Raw genomic sequence first — 24,516 nt, 5'->3', positions numbered from 1 at the left:
TATGCCCTTTAAAATCCAGCACAGAATACCCTATTAATTTATTTTCCCTTTCCCAGCATCACATTTTGAAAAATGCCCGTCACATTGCAGATCTGTTGCTGACTTATTATTAGACCCAATGCAATGATGGAGGAATTATGAACAATTTCTTCCCCGTTCTCGCCAGCAGCAGCAATTGGTGACCACATGGCAAAAGCCCTGCTGATTTTTCCTCCAAAGCGAACTAAAGCAGATAAGGTCTGTCTCTCTCCACTGATACACAATGTAGGGATGTGCCGCTGTTATAACCCCCGCGCCACAGTTATTGTTAGCAGGTCAAAGCACTGAATATCAATAGACTAATTCCTTCACCCCTCCAACCCGTTCTCTGACTGGAATGTAAACTTCTATTGCACAGCTTTCACCTTTGGCCCTCACCATCTTCATGGCTCCGCACTTCAAAGAATTCTGCTCATGTAGAAAATGCCTTATTGAAGGAATGGTCATAGCTGCACAATTATTTCAAAACCACTCCGCATTGTGTTTCAGCTGAGGACGGGAGAACTGGCCAAAGTCTCAATCGCTTTCAAGATTCAGATCTAAATCCTGAGGTTTAGAAATATGAAAGTCAAAACTACAATAGTCCAAACACACAGAGCCTATTCTTTGCACCTTGAAATGTGGGAAATTAAAGAGCCGCTCTCGGTTTGACTACTCACCTTTCCATTTTCTGAGGCACCCAACAAAGTTCCCTGTGCTAATGAATACAGGTTTTGATTGTTGGATTACACAGATTATTTTCTGTCATCTTCCAGTCCTTTAAACAATTGCTTCCTTTGAAATCCCTTATGCAAGAAGCATATGACCTTACAACACTCCTGTTTCTCTTTTGTATTTAACATCACAGTCCTCTCTGTGGTTATACACAATATGGCGAATGCTATAGGTCAGGGCTATGAGGTGGCAGCTAAAAACGCAGAGCGCTCAACTATTGAAGTTAACACAAAATACACAGAAGAAAAGAGGCTACATGGAAAATGATTTAAAGGTAAACATTACTTTTTATATCAAATTTTGTTAGAGTTCCGAAAACCAAGGAACAGCTGATTGTGCACAGGACAGGATATAAATCTAGGGACAACAGAAAATTAAATGGGGCATAAACTCTATTGCTGGAACAATCTGAAGTTAAAACTTGTTTGAAATGTGGTCAGGAATATCCATACTGGTTGGAATCTATACTAGAAGAGCATTCCTGACCCCTCAGTGTCTCTCTTCCCTCTTCCATCTTCCATTTTAGCACAACACCGCACTCTGCAAATAGAATTATCTCTTTTCTGGTATCTTTAGGGAACAGATAGACAACCTTCAGAGAAACTGAGGCATTATTGTTAAACACCAAGACATGTTAAGTGCCACTTAAGAGGTGAGATTTTCAATTCCCTGTGAAGCCACAGACCTGATCTAAGCACAGGGAGGGTTTTGCATTGGGCCACACCTTCAGAAGGAGATTTTTTTGTGGATGCTTATTAGGAGATTTGTTGTGCAGTACAGTTCCTAGATTGCGATTTAAATGCAGGAAAATGCTGTAGGCACAACAGGCTTGAAACAATAAATTGAACCGAACTCAGCATTTAGAATTGTTATTGGCAAAGACTTGTAGAAAGGAACCAGAAATCATAATTCAGCAAATTCCTCCTGTCACTGCTCAACTTTCTGTCCTCATAGTAAATTATTCACCTCAGCAGTGACTCAGTTAGTGAAAGATGAAAGGCTGGAACCTGGCACCCTTGCTGTTATTGGTTACCATTACGAAGAGTCCTACAAAAACGTTGTTCAAGGTGGTACAACTCTACGTGAAGGAAGGTATCGGTATTTGGGTTCATAGTTACAGAACAAAATAGCCACAGCTGGCCCTTGAATTGCTCAACCTGATACTTTAGGAGAGACCTTGTAAGAATCAATCTCAACCATCTCTATTTGATCTCACCATTTTCAGTTTCTGTACAGCTGAATATGGATATCTGTCATTTTCCAGGGATGTCCGTGTATTCCACATCATTGCTTGAACCTTTGGCTCTGTCTTCTCATGTGGTTTAGGTTGTGAAGGCTTCAGCAACGCTTGTGTTCCCTGTCATGGCAGCAGGTTTTGGAATTGTTTCCTGAGGCTCACTGACAGGTACAACCTCTTCAGCAACCTGCAGTGGTTTGCCTTGTTACAGCATCAAAGTTACTGCAAAACGCAAACGTTTGTCCCTTTGCACATTGATATAAAGGCAACATGAAAGAAACTTCAGTATAATCAGCCATGTGCAAGTGTCCTACTAAATAAATAAACCTCATGAAACTACAATTATTAAACTAAATTTAGCTGACTCCACATGCCTTTCATGAACCTAATTCCAGTTTAAACTGATAGCTCTCTGCATGGAAACTTTGAGGAATAAATCCTTTTCTTCTTTGCAGTTAACAAGGCCTGAAAAAAACATGGATGAAAGTCATATTGTGTCATTGGGCTTGAACTGCAAAATTCAACAGGTACACATTTTTATTTGGGCTTTTTATTTGGACTGTGGGTTTTTTATCTGTCCTATAAGGTTCTGTAAAATGTACAGAACCCTGTAGAATGGCCCACATACCACAGAAGCATTTTATGCTGAGGCTTTTCAGGAAGGTTTTAGACTAAAATGGTTGCTCAGTAACCAGCTATTCATTTGGCTACTCGGAGCATCACAATTGATGCGTTGTACCTTGAGCAATCATTGTGGAGCAAACTAGTTGTTAGATCCTTCATCCTGATCATTCTAAGCATTTTGTATGAAGTGTGAACATGTAAAATGTTCAAAATGAGAAAAAGGATTCAATGAATTAAGGACCAGGACATTTCTTCATAAGCAAAGTGTTGCTTAGTGATAGCACAGAGAGGTAAGTCAAAGGCACCCCCAGAATACTGTTCTGCACGCTGTGAGTATTTTTGGTTGGCAGTAGTCCTTACGAAACACAGCGTTTCCATTTCTTCATTGAAAGTTGAAGTGATGAATTTCCCACAGAATATTTTGGGATTCAGAACTGTTTGGCAACTCATATAAAACAACCCATATGCTGTGTAGGCACCGAGGTCTCATCTCTGCCTTCTCTCATCTACCATGAACCAAGAGCTATCATTTCAGCTTTCTGGAAAGCACTTGATGCAGTCAGTTCCTTTTAAAACATATTTTGTTGGAAGCTGTTAGAAAATTCAATAAAGGGACTTTGATCATGATCCATTCATTGACTTCCTTGGACTAACTTTTATATGGGATTTAAAGTGGATTTGAAGCTTCTGTTTCAAAAGCAAAGCATATTTTCCAAATTCCTTCAGTGCCTCATGGCATCAGCTTTGCTTTTGAAATAGAGAATGAGGATGTGGAGATATTAAAGCTAAGCTCAGAGAAACATGATTTTTCACCCCCTCTAGAAAAACAGGAACATCCTTACTCTTCCTCTGAATACATAATTAGTGCTAATTGAAGACCCATGTCAGAAATTTATGCAGTAGGACAGGATATAGAACACACGGGGTTTTTCCCATCAGTGCTAGATACAAGCAAATTAAGATCTGCAGTCGCCCACTTCATGGATCCTCATGTCACATGCAAGAACCTACACGTCGTGACTGCTCCTGTAGTCACACATGGTCCTCGTGGGCAGTTCCCTGGGACAACTGTGCCGGTTCGAAATCTCAGCTAGCATAGCCCCCTACTCCTTTCCATAGAGCTGTGGTTTAACAGAAAAACACCCCCTCAAATTACTCTTTAATTTGGAAGTCAGGAGACTATAAATTCAAATCTCAGCTCTTCTTCCCGTAATTGGTAATTGTGCACATTTAACAAACCTGCTATTGAACTGGGCCTCATATTTTTAATTCATCAGGTAACTGCTGATTTTGCTTTCAGGAAGGATAATTGAGAGGCTGGACAAGGTCACTTCCAGCAAAGCTGGGATCAAACCTAGATTGTAATGATTCCCAACGTAACATCAAAAGATTTAGGTATAAAATAAAAGTAGAATTGGAAAACTAACAGTGAGTTATGACTGTCTAAATTTAAACACAGCCTTTTTTTTTCTAGAATGATTATGTAGCTCTTCTGCGTCAGATCGACCATTTAAAATGGTGGCTCTGAAACTGAATCGTTTGCCTGTATAGAACATGTTCAGCATAAAGATTTGTGTTGCAGCGGCAGATAAAGGAAATCCAATAAACAAGCAAAGTAAAACCTTCAATAAAGTCATATGCTGAGAAAGACATGAAGGGAAACTCTTCAGCTGTTCAAAAGTAATCGTGTTACATAGTGCAAAGCAGTTCTGAAAAGGTGAAGAAATAGGATGTTTAGGACAGCGACTGCAAATGGAACTAAGGAAATATTTCCAAGATTAGCAGTTTCATTCTCTGTCAAATTGTTCCTTCTTCAAAGATGAATTCTTTCAAAGGGTAAAAATGGACATAAATAGGACCTCTTGGAATAGATACATAAGTGACACTAAAACTTTGAGGGAGTAAGGGGCAGTGAGTGAAAATCTATGTTTTGTTACATAGGATGAAATGGAAAACTTAAGAAGGGTTTGCTTCATGGTACCTGCATGAAGGTGTAAATCTTCCATCAGCAGGTAATAACAGTGTTGTTCAGCATGTGATCTCTTGTAATTTGCTGGGAAACATCTGCCACTGCATTCTAAGTAAAATTCTGGAGTTCTTATGGAACCCCTGAACACGTGTTCTAGGTTCCTTCAAAAGCCCAACAAGAGAGCGTGACGTGTAAATTCATACATTTTTTCTCTTAATGTGTATTTTCCCCCAGCTCTACCTTCGTATGGTTGAGTCAGATTAGCTTAGTTATTCTCTCTTGCCTTTTAAAAGATACACCTTCATAATAATGATGCCATCCCCTCAAAAGTTAATCTAGGAATAAACCGTGGATGAAAAATCCCAGCTGATTTTGCCGGGGTCAGTGTTTTATTTGACGGACGGACTCTCTCAGAACTGCTGATATTGGTGCCGGTTCTTGCAGAGGTTCTGCCGCTCCCTGCAACTCAAATGGATACACGATCTTTATAATGATTGAAGTGATGTCCTAGATTGCAACACCCAAGAGTCTTTAGAGTTTTCCCGTGTGTGTTATAACTGTCTGTGCATCAGTTCAAAAAGAAAAGAAACAAACCAAAACAAAAAGCTGGTAAAAGAGACAATTAAATGTCTTAGGTTGAGATGCTCCATAATTTATTGCAGATATGTGAGAGAACATTTGTAGAACCCATTTAATTCATTTAATAGTAATGCAAACATTGATATAAATTAAAACTCCAGAACGCTCTCTCACATCTTTTCTCTCCCCATGAGAGGTGAATGAAAATGATTTATTACTCATAGATTATAATTGCTTAAAATAGGTTATGATGTAAGAAAAAAAAAATCTAATCCCTTCCACCAGGCAGGAGCAAAATTCTACAGACAGAGAAATTACATCTAACGCCAGCGTGTTAAGGAAGAAACATCCTTCTTCTCCCTTTGGGGAAACTCTAAGAACATCTTTTTAGAACTGTCAAAATTCACAAGCTGTAATAAATTATTCTTTTTCATTACCCATTTATTAAGTAGGCTGTTTGGTATAATAGCAGGAAAATTCTGTTTAATTTTTACAGTATTACACTACTGTGATTTCTCATTTGGAACAGACTGGTTATCAAGAGCAGCGACGTGTTTTATTTTGTACGTTGGGACCATCTTCCCTCTGAATCCTGATGAAGACAAGTCTAAAAGCGCGGGGTGCTCTGCCCGTCAGCCGTTCCACGGTGGGGCGGTGGAGCTGCCACCCGCAGGGCTGGCTCGCATCACTAACTTGGACCGCAGGCTTAGTTAGGTCGTGCTTGTGATACCCACTCCTGCACTTCTGCAATCCCTTTGCTTCGTGCTTCTCCCCCTTCAAAACACCAGATCCCATGTTTTTTATCTGTTGGATGCTGAGGGACAATTTATGATGAGCGGTGTTCACTCGCCGCTTGTAGAAATTCTATTAATGTATTTGATTGACTCTTTTTTGCAATTCCCTGAAGAATTAAAGTGGACATCAGATGCGAAATTTAGTACCAGGATAAACAGGAAATTGGAGGAAAAACAGACCACCGAAGAATGATAACAAAATTTAGCGATGTTGTAAATATTGGCGATGAGATGCTGCAGGGATCTCGTTAACTGTAATGCTAGCGTGAAATTCTGAATGAAACTTTATGCTGGATCAATAGATAAAACCTTGGCTTAGGAGATGGGAGATCTGGAATCCGGTCCTGCCTCCATCAAAAAGCTCTGTATGACTCTGAGAGAGTAATGTAAGGAATATAGTAATTTAATAGTTTATAAATATACTATAATTATATTGCTATAATTTATATTATATAAAATGTATTATGGTGAAGGTCTACTAAGGCTGAAACTGCCTCACCCTCGGTGGTGGAAGTGAAACACTAATGACTTTGCTTTCATAAAATGAAATTAAAAATACATACTCTTCTTCTGGTTTGCTCAAGCCGGAGTGAATGTGCACACTCTACCCTTGGTTTATTATGTGTAAAGAGCTTTTGAATACAAGATCCAAAGTTAAGATCACATCGCAGGTGGTGATGATCATGGGTTTATTGAGAGCACTCTCAGGAGTCTCACTCAGTTGTCACGGGCCACATTGTGTGTGTCCTGCCCCATGCTCAAAATCAAATGTCTGAGGTATAATATTAAAAATAGCAATTACACTTCTGAGTTGTTGTGCCCGCTCAGAGGTGTCTGGCCAGATCCTCAGCCAGCAAAATAAAACTCTTGCAGGTCACTAGTTCTTCATACGGGGTTGCACACGTGGAGACATGTAACTACACGATGTATCCCAGAAAACAGGAATACAGAAGCAGAGGGAATAGATGTCTGCAATAATATTTTGGGGAGATATTTGTGAGACCTATAGTCTGCAATAGAAACACAAAGGCAAAATAAAAGCTACCTATCTCCTGCTCCCTGAATGGCAGCAACAAGCCAGGGATGCGGCCTTGTTGGCTTTGGTTGAAAATATTTAAATAAATGGTGGTTATAAAACCCACATTGTATCTTCACAGCCAGCAGCGACATAAAGCTGCTTTCTTCAGCTAGGAAGTGGATTACATTTTTATAACTAATCCGCAGCCCTTTGACTGAAAAGATTTGCTAAGCCCTCCCTCACTACTTTTCCTTTTAGGTCTGTGCAGTCCAAAAGCTTCTCGCCACCTTCTTCCACCTACGTCTCTCAAGTATACGCATGGCTGTGCTTCTGGACTTACAGTACGTACCTTTGTTTGTGCCTTGCATCGTTAAACAGGATTCACAGAGCAAGAAATAAAGCACCCAGCACCCAAACAACTCGGTGCTTCACTGATCCATAAAATCATTACAGGCAGCATTTCAGTTTCAACAAGTGCCAAAAACTCCCCTCACCCCCCGAATGTAAAAAATAAAGCAGAAACAAAAATAACAAGGCTATTAATCTTTCATTAAGTTAAAGGGATGAAAAGGAATCGCTTAAAGTATCATTCTTTACTTGCACCACAAGATTGGATGCCCCCTGCTAACTTCAAAGGCTCTAAAAGAAGCTGGTTAATATTGTTGGCACAGAACCAGATTGTGGTTTACTTTAATTTTTGTGGTTTTTTCTTTTTTTTTTTTTCAACAAAAGAAAACATTAAGGGTTGGACACTGATTGCTGAGGAACAGCTATTGAAAGGGTCTGTCTTTTGTGCTGCTACCAGGAATATGTCAATTTTCAGACATGTAATAGCTGTTCATAAAATGGTGTCAGCCACTGCACGAGGGCAAAAGTCTGTAACGTTGCTCCTGTTTGTTCTGCGGTTTCAGATCAGATACAAATCACAACTTTTCCCTGTATACCAGAGTGCTTGGACTTGCCAAGGCTTCAGTGAAATACGGACTTTACCCATCCAAGAGAAGTAATAGATCCCCGGTAAGCCATGAAGTCACTCACCTGCTTCCCTGCACAACCGCTATTACATTTTAATTCCTCCCCAGCCCCAGAGTCTGTGTATATTGAAAACAAAAGCTAATTGCTACTGAGTGACATAATTTTGTGGTTACGTTTCTTTGTGCGGGGGTTTCTTTTCAGTGTCGTGCAAGCTGTTAAGCTGTAGGTTGTGGTTGCCGCTGCCTGGCGAAGGGTAAATGAGGAGAAGCAGGGAACAGGCAGGCGGGAGGTGTCTGTGATGGTTTGATGATGTGCTGATAGCTTAATGTGCTCGGCTGAGTGCAGCAGTGCAGGCTCATGGAAATCCACATTGCACTGTGTGTGTCTGTGTGGCAAAGGGAGAAAACATTAGGTGGATGTTGCTCTCTCTTTCAGATGTAGAAATAGCTCGGTCTCCATTCGCCTTCAGCCTTTTTCCTGAAGTGGGTGGTGAGGAAACACAGACTTGACCGTGCGAAGTGAGGCCTCCTGGGGCTTTGAGCACCTTAATTCCCCAGGTTTCGTTGTGACTTCTTTTGGGCAGAGTAACTGGAAGGCCCAAGGAACCTTCCTCCATCCACACAAATAGGTGCTGTGTGTAAGGGGGATGCTGGGGGCTGAGGATGGGTGACATTCCTCTCCTGGTGTGGGGAGCTCAGGTCTACCCGCCTGATTCTGTCTGCACAACTGGGGAGACAAAACACCCACTTGTGCTTCTGCACAGACCAAGTGGAAAGCGAAACCTTGAGCTAAAATAGTCCTATAGTAGCTGAAAGTGTTCTGTTCCTGTAAAGGCAAAGCAGTTTCAGTCTCAGCTCTTGCTATGGTGCCAGCTTCTAACATATGGGCACTGGACTCCAGATTTGTGCTTACCTGCCTTGTCATGGGTATCAAGTGGGATGAGAAAGTACCTACTGAGAATTTCCATGAAGCTTATAGAAATATTCTATACATAAAGGGAGTAGATATTTTTTGAACACAAACTGTATAAACATAGGGTAATTGGAAGTATCTATTTCATTTGATCTGTTGTCATTCATTCCTCTAAGGCAGCACTGCTGGATCTGCCCTTTCGAATCCATATTACTGAATAACGCAGCTATATCCCATTTGTCCCTGTGAAGTTCTTTTTCTGCTTACTTACACCAGGCCATTAATGTATAAAAACTGTAAATAAAATTTGGCTACTTTCCCCAAAATGTATTTCACCCCACATCTCCTCTGCATGCTGGTATAGTTTATCTCTTCTAACTGTTCCCTCTGGGCCACATTCAACATTCATCAGAAAACTTACATTTAATCCAGCAGTGTTTGTGTAAGGCATATATACATTCTCGCATATTCCAGATATGACAGATATCTTAAATTCCTTCTTTAAGACCCTTTTCAGAGAAAGTCTATTATACTGTTGCTGTAATGAATAACGTCTCCCTGACTTCTAATAAACTATGTATTTTATTTGTCTGAGTGAGCCCATAAATTCTTTGGGGCAGGAGGAAAGGGCATGACCATGACCCTTTTTGTTTTTTTCCAAGAGGAAGCACACATTTCCTGCACAAAATAGCAAATGGAGCCAGTTGCCCAACGCTTCCTATGACGAGACACCTTTCAGTTGCTCACAGTTCTACCAGACTGCCCTGCAATGTGCGATCTCAGCCAACGGCCTCAGTCCCTCCTCGGGGTAAGTTGAAGGATAAATTTGTCGTGGTTTTGTGTTAAAAAAATCTGGCCAACAAAGTGGCAATAATATTATTTTTATACACAGAGCCTGAAAGCCCGAGACGTGTTTCTGAGATCCTGATACCGCAGTGATAAGTGCTACAGAAAGGCCCATGAATCATTCTGTCGCAAAGCCAGTCAGTGTGCTGTATATAAGGTGGGGAGGTACACACTGAACACTGGAGGGGAAGCGCAGTATTGAACAGCACCCATCTGTCTCTGTGTGCTGAATGAGGCCTGGGTTCTCCGCAAAAATTAAGTAATTATGCAATTAAGAACTCTGCCATAACGTATAAACAGCAGGAGGCTAATACTGCCCCACGAGCATCTCAACTCCTGGCATTTTCGTAGTTTTAAGTGCTTGAGTTTGACCTGAATAATTTTCTTTTAACTTGTTTCTCTGTGTGTGTAATAAATAATAGAGACTAATGCAAACAATCCAAAATGCAATTATATCATTGAGCAGCTCCATGAATTGCATCTATTACATAGCATTTAATAGCTATTACATAAGAAAAGGATTTCCGTCCCTGAAAAATGAATTTTCTCTATTTCTCACTTTTTCTGGTGGGGTTTCCAGATGGACACAACAGGGAATAAGTTCTGTGGAAGTGTCTCTGCCAGAACCTGAGGAGGTTAAACCAGAACACCCCAGGTGTCCTCCCTGGCCGTGGCACCTGTGCAGCTCCATCAGCAGTGATTTGTTGTGGTTTGTGGTCAGCAACCTTCTTGCTGGTGCACTCGGTGGGGTTCAGTGGACTTTGGATCAGGCCCTGGGCATGAGTCGCGGACAGAAGCGTAAGGAAAGATTGTACTTTAACATCCCATGCAGTCTGGCTGCGTGCGGCATCATCGCGACTTCTTACTGGATTTCTGCCTCACTTTGTGTAATGTTTATCTTGAAAAGAAGTCTTTCAAGGCTGGCAAAGCAAAGAGACTTTTCAGGAGAGGGAATGGCTGCTTCACGCTCGAGACGGCTGTCTGTTAAATGTTATATTGATGATAAGATCCTAAAGGAACCGGTCAGGGGTGAGCAATCTTTTTCTTTCCTTTTTACACTATCTTGGCTGAAGTTTCTTTTCCGCTTATAGTGAAGGGGGAACAGTTTTCTTCTTTATTCTTTTTTTTATCACCAACTTCAGCCACAGGGTCAGCTTTGATTTAGATGAGTCAGAAACAGATTTATCTCTGAAGTTCTCCTTCTGTGCCTGGGAATGAAGTGTTTCTCCTCAGCTCAGAAGAAGGAGACATTTTAAATAAAAAGAAAAAAACAAGAAAGAAAAGGTAATAATAGCTGTTTGTTTGACCTGCTCTGTAGTAGCCTGATTTATATGTTGCTGGTACATATAAGATTTTAAGAGACTTCTTTAGTTTCTCCGTGGCAATGTTTATAGTTTGTTTATAGAAAGAGATCTGTACTCCAGATTTGGTTCTAAACTCTGCTCAGCTCAGGCGGTTGTTACAGCAGATAGACTTGACCTAGTACTAACCCTCTTTAAGATGTGTTTTATTTTTGCAGGCATTCCATAGTTGCAGGAAGCACTCAAGCCTTAATCTGGACCACTTGTCGGGTAGTGAAAGGAAAAAGAAACAATTGAGGGAGCAATCCTCTTGGAAAACCATCCGTGGTTTTAGGGGGAGCTCAGCAGGCCTGCAAGTGCTGGAGGCAGCTTTGAAATCCCCAGTTTAAGACGGGCCAATGAAGCTTTGTTGTTGATGCCCCAAGGGAAAAGCCAAATGCAGCGCTCATCACAATGTCAACGCGTATCGAGAATAAACTGAGATTTTGCATGGTTTGATCTGTACATCCTTTTCCTGCTTCCTTCTGCAGTTTTGGTGGAAACAAAACCGCTTAGAAGCCTGAAAACCCTGGGAACACTTTGGTTCTCAGACTCTGACAGGTATGCCCACGCTCTTGGAGAGCGAATTCCTTTGTCCCCATGGCTGGTGGCCCGTGGCGGGCGCTGTGCCACCAGCGCAGCTGCTCTGCTCGCGCTGTGCCGTCGGGAGCGGGCAAATGCTCCTCTTGGCTGCGGTTCCGGGTGGGTATTAGACACCCTGACAAGAGGCTTTGTGATATTCTTGGCTTCTCCGCTGTCCCCTTGCTGTCCCCACAGTGACTGGGCTGTACGCGTGTGCCAGGCTCTGCTGGAGCATCCTGCGTGGTGCGTGTGGTGCTCCTAACGTTCTGAACCTCAGAGCAAGTAACATTTGCTTCACCCTTCTTTAGTATTTCAATTATCCATTTTTTCTTAGACTGTGGTACAGCTAAACTAGAGAGAACAAATTTCAAATTAAGTATACCTCAGAAGCACTACTGTGAGCTGTAATTTACTTATTTTAACTGAATGCACAATTTGAAAGAAGAGGGTCATGGAGCAGGTGGGGAATATAAGCAGTGGTCTGTAATAACTCTATGCAGTTGCTCTTGGAATCTTGAACAACCAAAATGGCAATACGGCATACTACCTGGGAACAATCCACTGTTCAGAATAGAATTAACATTTTCCCCTTTCCTTATAGAGTTGAATGTCTTCGTACTAGCAGTATATAATTATAACTTGTTTTTATCATCACAAAAAATGTATTCATTTGCTGAGGTGATCAATCGTTTATTTGTGTCACTTGGAAAAAAAAAGAGTATCCTAAAAAAATCACATTAAAATGGTGGTCATAGTGAATTTTGGCTTATAATAGAAACATCACTGTATAGAATTGTATATCAGTACGGACATTAATGGTTAAATGCAGAAGGCCAGCTATGCAGCGGATGCAAACTGCTGTCCTTTCCGTCATTTCCATTGAACTGTTGCAGTTGACCCCAATTCAGAGAACCACTCCCATGGACCACTTCTCCTGCCTTTGCACTGGAGGCTGCCCAGCTGAACAATCAGCCTTCTAATTTAATGGACACCCTTTGCGTGTTCTCCCCCGTGCACTAACCTCAGGGTCCAGATAAGGGGAACGCGTGGCGGGGATCAGCACCGGCACACGGAGTGGGATCCAGGCTGGACTCAAAGGTGACCACAGTAGCTGCTACTTGCAATATTCCTGACTCTCCTTGCATGGGAAATTTGGACAAAGGGACAGGAAATTCCACTGTAGTGATTAAAAAACCCCAAACCAACGCACATGTGAGGAAACAGCGTTTGATTAGACGTGGGGGGACCAGCAGGGCTAAATAATAACCCGTGTATCAGGTGATTTCCAGTGAAAATGATGGGGAGAAAAACACTGAAGATCTGAGAATTAATTGTTATCCTCCTTTCTTGGGATTTTCTTCTGTCGTCTCAGATAGGATCTGGACTGTTTAGCTGATGTTTCTTTTTTGTGTTTTCATTTGCCCATCCTGTGTTCAAATTTGCTTACAGAGGCACATAGCTCTGAGCACACAACATATGCACGGAAAATAGGACTTTTCTTCATGGCTGCCTTTGAATAATTTTTAATGGGTTAAAGAAATGTAATAGGTTAAATAAATTAGTGGAAGTAGAAATACTTTATCTTTTCATATTTTGTTTATGAAACTGCTAACTTGTGCACGTCCTATTCTTATCAACCTGGGAAACCAAACAGAAAGTTAATGAAGCAAACCGCTCAGCCTAATAGGAAGATTATTAACCACTCTGAAAAAAATTGCATACATGAATAAACAGGCTTCCTATTGCTTCTCCTACCAACTCCCCCCTCACACAGACCTGAGACCACATCCCGTGTAATGAATCATTCATGCTAATGCTGAACATTAGGAAAGGTTAAACATAGAGTTGAGCAGCAATCTTGTCAGACCCTTTTCTTGCCGTAGTTGCAGCACACACACCATGATGCATTCCTCGACTGGTGTTAATTTAATGGGTTTGAGGCTGAAAAAAGGAGGTTCTGGAAATGTCGTGCTGGCCCGTGTGGGTTAACTTAGTCTGAGGTATCTGCGTTTTTGGTCTGAGCATTCAAAGTGACTTGGTGGAAGGCTCTTGTTTGCTTTCTTCTCTCTACTAGTTCTCTTCAATCTGAAAATCAGAAGGACCAAGATTTACCATTAGAATTCCGTGCAGCAGATTATTAGAAAAATAATTTGCACCTTAGATCACAAAAAAAATGGGAAGTTTTTAGGTGTGCATAGAGAGAAAATGAAATATTTTCTGCTTGGGAGATTGTATAGTGTGAGAACACTGTTATTTGTAGTTCACTAGGAATAACGTTAAATAGCGCTGAGAAGAAATCATGCACATATCCAGATACTTAAGGCTTCAGAAAGATTGTTTTTGCTTTTGTTACTGCAATAGAAACCTCAGGCCTATATTATTATTTGCCCATCTATCTAGGCTCATGGTCTTCAAGCTTTTAACATATGTTCTTAACTACGTCTTCAGAAATCAGTGTAAATATTTATTTTTTTGGTAATGTGTTTCTCCTTACCCCTTTGTCCATTTGGGGGCTGCACAATTCTGACCGAACACCCCTGTAGAGAAAGAATATCCCGCTGCTCCGCGTTTTTTCCCTTTGCTGAGTTCTGTTTTCATTTAGACGCATAGTCAGGATTCCAGACGTGATGGGAGCGCTGGGGCAGTTTCCCGGGGTCCCGGCCCGAGGAGGAGCGAGCGGCAGCTGCCGCGCGGGGCGAGGAGGAGAGCTGCAGAAGGGCGGGAGCCTGCCCGCCGTGCAGACTTCTGCTCCAGCCCCAGCGCTCTGAGACTCAGGTAACTCAGTTATGCCCCGAAGCATCAGGTTTTATACCCCATCAAAAACTGCCCTTTGAAAAAACCAGAATTTCACAAAACTTCTTGTAAAGCTTGATTTCTTCATAGAGTCCCTTTAAGTTCTTGCCTGCACAGTTTGTACGGCGATAATGGGTTCAATAAGCCAGTTATGCTCAGTGACCAAAGAGATTTCCTTTCTGTCGCTTTGTTTTTGTTTGATCCATTTCAGTTTAATTAAATGGTCAACATTTAAAATACATTTTTTTCCATCTTGGGAAATCAATCTTTTGCTGTAACTTTCCAGAAAATAGCCTCGTTCTTTATTTTTCATTTGGAATAGTTCTGAGCTTCTACGCTGAAGAGAGATTGTTTGAGCAACCATCTCACTTATCTGCTGTAAAAACCATATTTTAAAGATGCGGTTTTCTGTGAAAGAAGCTAGTTCAACATGTAATTCACTCTGTCTTTGATGGATCATTCGCTCGGATGTAATGAGTGCTGAATCTGATAACTTTATTTCTCATAAAGTAATCACAGCAAAATAATGAGTTACCGGATCATCGTTTTTGCTTTGTTTCTCATGGCTTTGCCTTTTTCACTTGAAAGAAGCCCTCGAGTTCCTGATTAGTCTCCGTGGCATGAAGGATTCGTCTTCTGCCAGGTTGAAAGAAGAACATTATTCAGATTCTTTACTTTTGATTCACCATTGCTCTGAGATGATATGATGAATGGTGTCCTTTCTTTTAATGACTCAAAACATCAAGGGTGGCTTCCTACTCAACAGGAAAAGACACAGGTCCAGCTTTTTCATTGGGATAAAACACTTGTTAATAAAATGAGTAGAGTGGTTCAGGTGCGTTTGCCTGTTAGACCGCCGACAGGAAAGCCACAGATCTTAAGAGGAAGAAGAAGAAAGTGAAGGAGAAACAGAGATTCATGGGAGGAAAAAAGGGGAAATATGTGATTTCAGACGGTATCAAATGAAGAAAAGAATGTTACCGTCAGTTCTCTCCCACCAAATTTGCCTCTGCCCAGTTCAATGCTGGTGCCACCGCGCAGGCCAGAGATTTATTAAAACCTAATAAAGTGACAATATTTCTGGAAACCTGGAACCATCGTGGAAGTACTTGAAGAATTCTTCTTAAAGGGACTGATCTAGAGTCCGCTAAAGTAAACAGGATCTTTTGCATTGGTACCAGAAGGCTTTCAATTATTCCATAATCCTGCACTGCAGAAGCAAACACTGAACTGGTTGTTGGTGAGGGACTTGAGAGAAAGTCACTGGTACTGTTACTACAGAATTTATCATTAATAGAAAGAAAATAGCCCTGTGTGCTCACTGGCGTGGTAGCGACACCTCTCTGTCTGATGCCTTTGTGCAATGAAAACCACCACAAACTTGAGACTTTTGAAATATCTGAAGAGTTAAAATTCATCAAGAGTTTGAAACCTGTTGTATTGGAACTATCAGAAAGGGCTTGTATTTACTTCTCAGCCAGTACATTTTTGAAGTACGCGAACTTTTTAGAATGCTGTTTCACATCCAGTTCCCAGTGATGACCTCTGCTATCTGTGCTGGACTTAGGTATTATTTTTTACTTAAATGAGATCTCTTTAATCAGCTTTAAAAACATTGTGAACTGCAACTGCTCTTATTTAAAAGTTTAACTTTACTTTCATCAATTTATAATCAGAGTTCCTCTGGTATGTTTGATTCCTGACAAACAAGGATAAAAGTCTTGTGCCCCCATTGCTAATGAGATGATAAAACAGCAGGGATCAAGTTTTTAATTACTACAGGCTATGCACTGGAGAGGTACCAATGATATTTTCTATTGCATGTCTAAGTTGTAACTTCAGGCTTATGACAGTCATGCTGTGTTCCTCTGCCTTTGATGATCACTCATCTTTGTCTCCTGAGAACATACACAAATTTCTGAGCCTGGATCCTGGGGGGTTTGCAATTATTGCTGTAACCTGGCCCAGGTTCCAGCGCAGCACCGCTGCTGCTCGCTGAGGATCCCATGTCTGAGCGGATACCAAACAGCTACAAACTTTTCTGCTCAGACAATCTGCATTCTCAGTCTCATTGTATGCAAGTCCCTTTATTATGCTTCTAATTAAGCTGCAGAGTCATTTAATATTGTTTCCTTTTTTCCTATTAGAAGCACAATCTTATTACCTTCTCATACATAAAGAATTACGGCCACAGGCATGCAGCAATGCACATTTTTGGCACTAGAGGACTCAGGTCTTGGAAAATTGACAATACAGGCATATTTTTGGAAACAATCATCATTCCTACCCATGTTTATAAGCTTGATGAGCAAGTTTTGCCTCTTTGATTAAAATTAATACTGATGATTAAGATTAAATACTGAGATTAAGATGCATTTTCTAGTAATAAATAGATCTGAAGCTGATGATTTTACAGACCTATGCTCTCCTTCCCCACTTCTACAGCTCTCCAGCACACTGATCAACCTGCATACATTTGGCCATTACTCTGGTTACTCAAATGCTTCTTTTTCCGTTTGCTCCACACCACAGTCTCAGATAAGAGGGAACGTTTCCTTTGGCTCCAGTGCAAGGCAAACAAAAGAAGAGCCACCAGTTGCACTAACACAGACAAACACGGATGAGAGCAGAACGAGGATGTTTGTGGGTTACGTGGAAAGTCACCTCTCTGGTTGCCTCTGGACTGGATCTCTGCTTAGATCACCAGAAATCTGTGGGGCGGAAAAAATCAGAGGAAAAACACTGAAAGTATCTTCTCCCTGAGCTTCTATGACTCTTTTTTCGTAATTTCTCTGAAAATAAGGTTTACCTTCTCATGAAAGTGTTTGTGAAATCTGGACAGGAACCCACCGGGTCTCCATACAGGCCCCGTACCCACCAACGTTTGCTCTGAACCCACTGCTGCTTGTTTCTGCCGCAGCTCCCTCACTGCTCCACGGAATCCAACAGACATAATTTCCTTTAAATTCCGTTATGCTGAGAAAGCACTCTGTGAGAAAACTGTTTCATCCCTATTTCGTCTTTCCTTTTCTGTTTAATCTCTGCTTGATGTGAGAGGCAGGTACGTCTTGGCCTTTTTCCAACCCAAATGAAGCTGCTGTTCCTTTCCTCGGTTCCTTTGGTTCACACCTCCTGTCTGCAGCTCCATCTTAACCCAGGAGAGCGTTTTCTGCTGCGGAAGGAGTTAGGACCGCAGAAATAGTGACATGTCCAGGATGAAGTGGTGTCAGCAAAGGGGAAACGATGAGTCTGGATTCAGAAGCGGAAGATCCTCCTTGAGTGCTGAAATACGAATGACAAGAAAGTATTTTTCCTTTGTTTAAACTTGAGGATTTTACAGTAGCATCATTTGTGCATGGGAGAAGCACCACAGGAGGTGCCTGCATACAGAGATGTTGCAAAATACCATATGAAAGCAAACTTTAACTAATAATATATTCATTTCAGCAAGAGTTGTGAGTTCTGAGCTGACTCGGATTCTCCAGGGACGGCCTGTCAGACAAATGCTGCAGAAATAAGAGACCGGCTGACCCACTTCTCTCTGGCTGGAGGATAAACCCCACTGCGTGGGCAGCCCCATCCAAACGGGCTGCAAATACTCGTTCTTAAGAAAAACGGGGTGGCAACATTAACTTCAAAAAGTACTTCACGAATCTGAAAACTCCTATTAAATAACCGACCGTGATTAATGCACTTGGCTGTAGCATTCAATTATATTTTAAAAGCAAATCATGAAGGAGACTTCATACTTGTTTTCTTTTCCAACTGATACGACAGATCAAGAATGTTAATGCTACAAACACTGTACTGACTAGAAACCAAATGTAGCTTATATGCACTGATTTATTTTACAAATGTAGGACATCCAAGGAATAGACTGTTGTTCTGTAGAGGCAATCAATGGCACTTAAGAACTACACAGCTTATATCAACTCAAACCGATGCATAAATGGAATCAAGAGACATTGACTATGCTACATAATAGAACTTTGAATGAAGTTGACCATAAAATGTGTATGATCTAAACTGCAGAAAACGCTCCGTTTTAACAATCTGTTCCCTGAAAAGAATTGCAAAGAGTTTAAAAGATTTAGAAAAATGTGTGGATAGATTGCATAAATCATCATGGGCATCAATTATATCAGGAACATGGTGTACAGCTCCTGTAACATCAAGGACAGGTTTTAATTACAGCTGCAGTGTAACTAACATTTTCTTAATTTTAATGAGTGTTGTTCTATTATAGAATTAACTTGTGCTGGAGCTGAAGAACCCAAAAGAATTTTGAATGAAAAGACATTTGAGAGGCACACAGAGCAGCAGGTTGGTTTGAAATACGTTGGATTGTGGCCCAAATGCTGTTCTACTTTCTCCCTCAATGAGACATCTCATGGGAATATGGCAAAAAAGATTTGGCCTTTTTTCCAGAATTGTAAAGTGTAAACGTTGCAATCTGCTACAAGTGCAAAGCTGTAGTACATTCAAGTCTATATGAGAGAAATCTGCATAACTGAAGTGAGCACATTGCATCGTTACAATCCTTAATCTACAGGTATATCAGTAACAACAACTCTTTTAAGTTCCTGTGTTTAGTTGTAGATCAGGACTCACTGACATCCTGTATCTTTATTGAGTATGTACCATTGTAACAGCACCGGTACAGCAGCAAAATGTCATCAGCTAGGCAAGGTATTAAGCGAATTATTGTATAAAGAGCACATTTTGGAGTATCAAAGTCCTGAATCAGAAACAAAACCAAAACACCAGTGGGTTTGCATTTATCATCAGCATTTCAAAGCATTTTCAAATTTGTAATTATTGGAGAGTGATAGAACTTAGTTTACTACAGCCCGGGGTAGAGAACCAGGGGGTTAAGAGGTGACAACTGGCCCTTCAGTGGCCACTCTGGTTTTCGTCCCCTCTGTCTGGCTCACCCAAAGGCTGATCGTGGTCAACTACTTGCTCTTTATGTTCAGCATATTTTACTTTGGTCCATTCTTAGACGACCGGTCATGAATGAAGTCTAATGTGGGACTTCATGGTCCACAAACAATGGACGGGAAGCAGCTGTTTCTGTGTAAACACGTGAAGTGTTGGTACAGAGATTATAAGTCGTCAACGTTGAGAGTGGGATTTTGAATATGGGTCAGAAGGAACGTTATATTTCTGTTACGCTAAAACTATGCCACTATTCTATTAAAGTAAGAATTCCAAATGGAAATATTCATGTTTACAGAAGAGTGGACAGAGTTCTTGAGGCCACTGCCACACTTCACGCCTGTGATTTCTGAATGCTGAGGACACAAACACTTGCATTTGGCATCTTATCTCCTTTCAGCGAATTTCTTTCCTCTGACTTTTTCATTAGAAGAGCTGCAGTATGTATTGAGAACTTTATATTGCTTATACGAAAGAAAAATTAGACAATAGGTGTTTTTTATGTCAAAAGGTTATATTGCTTTTCCCCGACTGCTGGGTGGCCATAATGTTTAAGTCATAAATGGGCAAATGTCAAGCCAAGTCTCCTGCTGTGCCTGGCTCCCTCTAATAATTAGGTGCTGTTCTATTGTTCGGTGGCTGAGTTGTGAGTACCGCTGTCAGCTGACATAACTAGTAATGGAAGCACCACATTCCTAATAGTGACACAACTCCCTTCAACGTTCATGGCATATTTACAGCCATCGGATTTGCGGTGTCAGGTTCTGGATTATAGCTGTGCACAGCAAAATAACGTCTGAACCTATGTGACTGCACAGTTAAATACATGTATTTAATATCAAAAACTTGTGCTCATACAAGATAAGAAGGATCGGACGTTCCATCCAGCTATGAGTGTGCCTTGTGTTGGTTCAGAAGAACCAGCCAGCTGGGAACTCTCCCTTCCCTGGAATCACACACAGGGCAACACTCCTGCCCCGGCCCCGCTGCCTTCACTCTCTCTTCACTAACACAGTTTAGCAACTTGCTAAAACCAAGTAAACAAGCAAACAAGCAAACCTCCCTGCAGCAGCTGGGAGCCTATCCCTGTGTAGACAGAGGGCTCGGATTTGTATTTTTCAAAGGGAAAATACAACAGCCGTTTTTGCCTTGCCTGTGTCACTGCTGTTTGAAAGGCGAGACTCTATCTATAAACTCCCATGATACTTGGAAGGGCAAAAAGTCTGATAACTAGTAAGAGAGGCCCTTCCCCTCCTGGAATGCCTCTTCTTTGAAGGTAGCAACGCCCGTTCAGTGCCTGCTAGAAAATCTCACTGTGCCGGAGCTGTTTGCTGTGTAAGTGACGTCCTGGGCAGGAGGGTCCGGCTGCCCAGCCCAAGGTGGATCTTCACCAGGTGTCCTGCAAGGCCACGGGGCTGGGTGGCCCCAACACGGGCACGGGGTGGCCGTGCAGCGATGGTCATTCTCCACACAAGTTGAATACTGCAGGATTACTAGGCCTTTGTGTACTTAACCAAACACGTCAGTGACGTTCTGTACAAAACCTTTCCTGTGGCAGCTGTCAGGCTTGTTATAAGCAACTAGTCAGGGCATGTGATTTTCTTGAGGGGAGGATTGTTATGAGGATCGTCGTGTTACTTTATTCCAGATAATCAAATGAGCTCTTTGGTATCCCATATTCTAGCAATGACTTCCTACCAAAAACGCACCCTCCTCCAATGTAGATTTAGGAAAACAAGGCAAAAATAGCTCATTTAAAGCTCGTCATGTTTAGGAAGAACATTTAGAAAACGTGGAATTTGTAACATCTCAGTCCCCAGCCTTTATTCAAGGAAACCGTCTCTGCTAGCAGTGGCACCGTTTTCTTTTTCTGGGAAGAATCTGTAAGGCCAGTCTCATATTGCCAGAGGAAAGATAAGAGAGCAGAGTTTTCGACAGAGAATGTATTTGTCACAGCATGCTGCTGGACACACGAATTATAACAAAAAGTTTACTGGGAAGAAAGACAACCAATAAAATATCAGTAAATATTGAGGTTTTACCAGCAGTCACATCCTGACCCTGGTGAAGATGTTAATCCACTTTAGCGGTTATTTGAATAGGAAAAAGACAGAGTTTAAAAAAAAGGAAAAATAAAGCAAACAACACAAGGTATTTTCTGCTTTCTAAACACTGACTAATCATTCACCCCACTTTGCTAGATAAGAAAGTTCTAGTAGTGGCTATTTGTGAGATATTTAATGCACTGAGACTTTTTTTTGAATTATTTTTGCCCAGGAGACAAATGTGTAACCATATGATTTTTTCCCCCTGCTATGTTAAAAATGCATTTATATTTTCTCAAGCACACCCCGATTAAAGAGGGCACATCTGTTTTAAGTCCTTCTTTATGAAAATTACTGAGCTTCCTCTGAAAGCTTATCTTTTAATTTCAAAATTCTTTGTAGCAATAACTTAGATAATAACCAACCATATTTCTGTCTTCTTTAGAAAAAAAAAGAGAGAGAGAAAGAAAGAAAGAAAGAACCGTTTTGAGCTTTGAACTCCCCCTCCCTCCCCTCTCCGGGTCTCTTTGAAAGGCCCCCCTCATTTGCGTTTAAAATGGATGTTTCATACTGGTTGATTAGTGTTGGGATGGGATACCAGCCGCTCGGAGCCCAAGGCTCAGCTTGAGATCTGCGGATTATTCATCAGCCTCCCCGGCAGGAGGGACCGTTTCTCACTTTCCCTGCACAGCAGCAAAGGGTTCTGCTCGGCTTTGGAAGATTTTTGTGCCCTTTTCACAAACTTGGTGGGTTTTTTTTCCCCCATGAAGGGGTTGCTTGAGTGTACATAACACCAGATCACTTCTAATACCAAACTCCCCCCTCCCCGACCAGCTTTCCTGGTCTGAATAGCACATAATGGATCAGGACGTATTTACCATATGTCTGTCTGGGCACAACCATTGTTTAAGGCAAAAATCATTTAAATACGAATATTGAGACAGGGAGAGCACTTGATTTTATCAGTATATTATGGCCATCTTATAGAATCTCTTTCCTCAGGTCCAACTGATATTTTGTTTATCATACATTAAGATAGAAAAGATGTAGAGGACATATGTTAGGATGTATCTGTGCTAACAATATTCCAACCACATTTATCAAAATTGCAGTTGTCATTTTGAGTGCAAATCCAGCTCTGAACAGGCTTTTACAACATTGTTATTTGACATTAACTACCTCTGTATGTTTGTAATATTTTACTATGATTATTTCATTTCTAGTACATTTCTGTTCTTCATTTCTACTGAGATAATGCCTCAGAAGCAATGAAAAGGAGTTCTTCTTGTGCGGAACAAAAATAAATAGCAGACAATTTTGTGTGCCTGAAATCGAGCCCACTTTTGTGTCATCTGATCTCACAAAAGATGCGTCCCCTGCAAACCTGGGATCTCTCCATCCCATAAGCCATTATGGGCACAGGAATAGAACTGCAACATGAAGAGTTTTTCCAGACATTAGCGAGCATACATATATTTTCCTTTGCTCCTTTGTCTCCAACAGCCTAAAGGCATTCATCCTTCCGTGAACACAGTGACTACACACAAAATTATGTCTACAAAAGGACAGAATCACTTTCTTTTAGCTTCAGCCATCTAAACCAGGCATGAACGTTGATGGTGAGTTTAGAAGACTCTGTTGCTGATGGAAAGAAACCAGCACCTGCAGAATGTGAGCACCCTATCAATACTTATGGCGAGAAAGAACATCCTCTAGATAAGGCAGATCCAGTCCCCGCTGACGAAATCCAGATAACTAGTTCACATCAGACTCCTGACTTTTAGATAGCAGAGAGTGGGTTAGATGGTTCACATGCTTATACACACAGGATAATTTGGTGCAATGCTCACAATCATTACTTCTTCCTAAAATTAACAGCTACCACGAGCTGAATTTGCTCTTTTGTTTCCTACTCTCATCTCTGAAAAGTCTGAAAAAAAAAAGATTTAGATTTATCTTGTCTGGTACTTGTAGTGAACTACATTTCTCCTTTGGGACATGTTTAATCTGCTGACAAGGAGGTCTGTAGGAGTGAGAGGCAGCACAGCACTATGCAGACTTTGAAAACAAGAACTTCTTTGCACCCACGTGGGCACCCACAGTTCCCCCTTCCTGGTGAATATAAACTTACACCTCCTGACTGAGCTCTTTCACCATGAAACCACTGCCTGCAAAAGTCCAGTGTGTTATTTGCAAACATGAATGGTCACGACCACTGCGCATCGTGCCAAGCGCGGGGCTACAGACACGTCCCCCCAGGGACTGCTGCTCCCGCCGGGTCCTGTATCCCGGGGGCCCAGGCAGGAGGCAGAACCATGACCATCTGGAAACTGAGGGGTCAAAGAGTGATATTAGGCCCATCCAGGCCTAGACATATGCTAAAGAAACTACGCAGACTGGAGTTGAGGATTTAGGTGCCTAAATCTCTCTAAAACTTGTTTGGGCACATGAGGCTTCTTTTGACAGCCCTTAGTGCTTCCTAACTCTTGTCAATGTTTTATCTGCTGCAGCCACAATCACAGCAGCATCTGAGTGTCATTCAGAATTGCCTCATGTGAATTCTGGCTCTTTCTTCTTTTTCCCAGGAGGAATCCATGTAATAACTACAAAAATTTAAATACATACATAGATATATATACATATATGCATATGTATATGGACCAGTGAAACTAGTAACCAGGATGTTCGACTCCTGCAGCCAGGAGATGGGTGTTTTCATCACAGACATCAAAGGATGAAGGAGGTGGGGATGACAATGAAGCTGATAAGTCAAAGGATATTGCAAGAGATGTTGCAAGAGAAGGAAAGACATATTTTGCATACTGTGCTGCATTACAAATGATGCAGTCCTTGTAAAATACTCTAGAGAGAACTCAGAGAATACACCATGTGGCGAGATTTCTTAGGGCCACTTCGGCAGGAGAGTGTAAATTGGCAGAGCTCCACCAACTTGGATTGATTTGAGCAAATAAATCGCAACGAAAGAGACACCAAAAGAAAATGTAATGAGCCCTCTGTCATTGTACCCAGTTATGTCTAGAGGCATGGAGATATTTCAGTATTGCTTATAAAGCACTAGTGATGGTGGTAAAGCCGTTTGTACCAGACTCA

General features: G+C 41.4%; 1 protein-coding gene across 24 annotated transcripts in view; it reads left to right on the top strand.

Moving 5' to 3' along the window:
• The window catches only part of PIWIL1 (piwi like RNA-mediated gene silencing 1), a 137,765-nt gene that overhangs the window by 86,690 nt on the left and 26,559 nt on the right, over positions 1-24,516 (top strand). For 7 of the 24 annotated variants that reach the window (XM_065032808.1, XM_065032819.1, XM_065032821.1 and 4 more), the window contains 4 exons: positions 7,233-7,315; positions 7,886-7,991; positions 9,524-9,669; positions 9,754-11,608. The exons of 3 other annotated variants lie outside the window; for them this stretch is intronic. The gene's annotated coding sequence lies outside the window, so the exon portion shown is untranslated. Of the gene's footprint in view, positions 1-2,445; positions 2,518-7,232; positions 7,316-7,885; positions 7,992-8,384; positions 9,670-9,753; positions 11,609-24,516 lie in introns of all 24 variants that reach the window. 14 more of the 24 variants (XM_065032824.1, XM_065032823.1, XM_065032820.1 and 11 more) reach the window with 10 other exon arrangements.

Source organism: Columba livia, chromosome 17, assembly GCF_036013475.1.
Source record: "Columba livia isolate bColLiv1 breed racing homer chromosome 17, bColLiv1.pat.W.v2, whole genome shotgun sequence".
Taxonomy (NCBI): Eukaryota; Metazoa; Chordata; class Aves; order Columbiformes; family Columbidae; genus Columba; species Columba livia.
The sequence above is the reverse complement of the archived record's forward strand: the minus strand, read 5'-3'. Positions and strand labels throughout refer to the sequence as shown.